Below are 309 nucleotides of genomic sequence, written 5' to 3' on the forward strand. Positions count from 1 at the left end.
AATCTACTTCACTTACATGTGCTCAGTTTTCAGAGTGACCAGAAACCTTTGAGTTATCTACATAATATGATTAATTTAAATAGTTTGGTATTGGGTTCTAGCATTTAACATTATTAATTTTCAATTAAACATATCAAGGAAAAAATTATGTAGAGACTGTCTTCTTTGGTTGTAGCCCAGTTCATTGTATATAAATATAAATCCTTATTCATTTGTATTCAACTCTGTAAGTTAAATCAAATGAAACGGGGGGGGGGGGGGCGATTGGTTTACCTATTAGACAGAGTGATTAATTATTGCCACATAAAA

This window comes from Penaeus monodon, chromosome 25 (assembly GCF_015228065.2).
Source record: "Penaeus monodon isolate SGIC_2016 chromosome 25, NSTDA_Pmon_1, whole genome shotgun sequence".
In the NCBI taxonomy this organism is placed as follows: Eukaryota; Metazoa; Arthropoda; class Malacostraca; order Decapoda; family Penaeidae; genus Penaeus; species Penaeus monodon.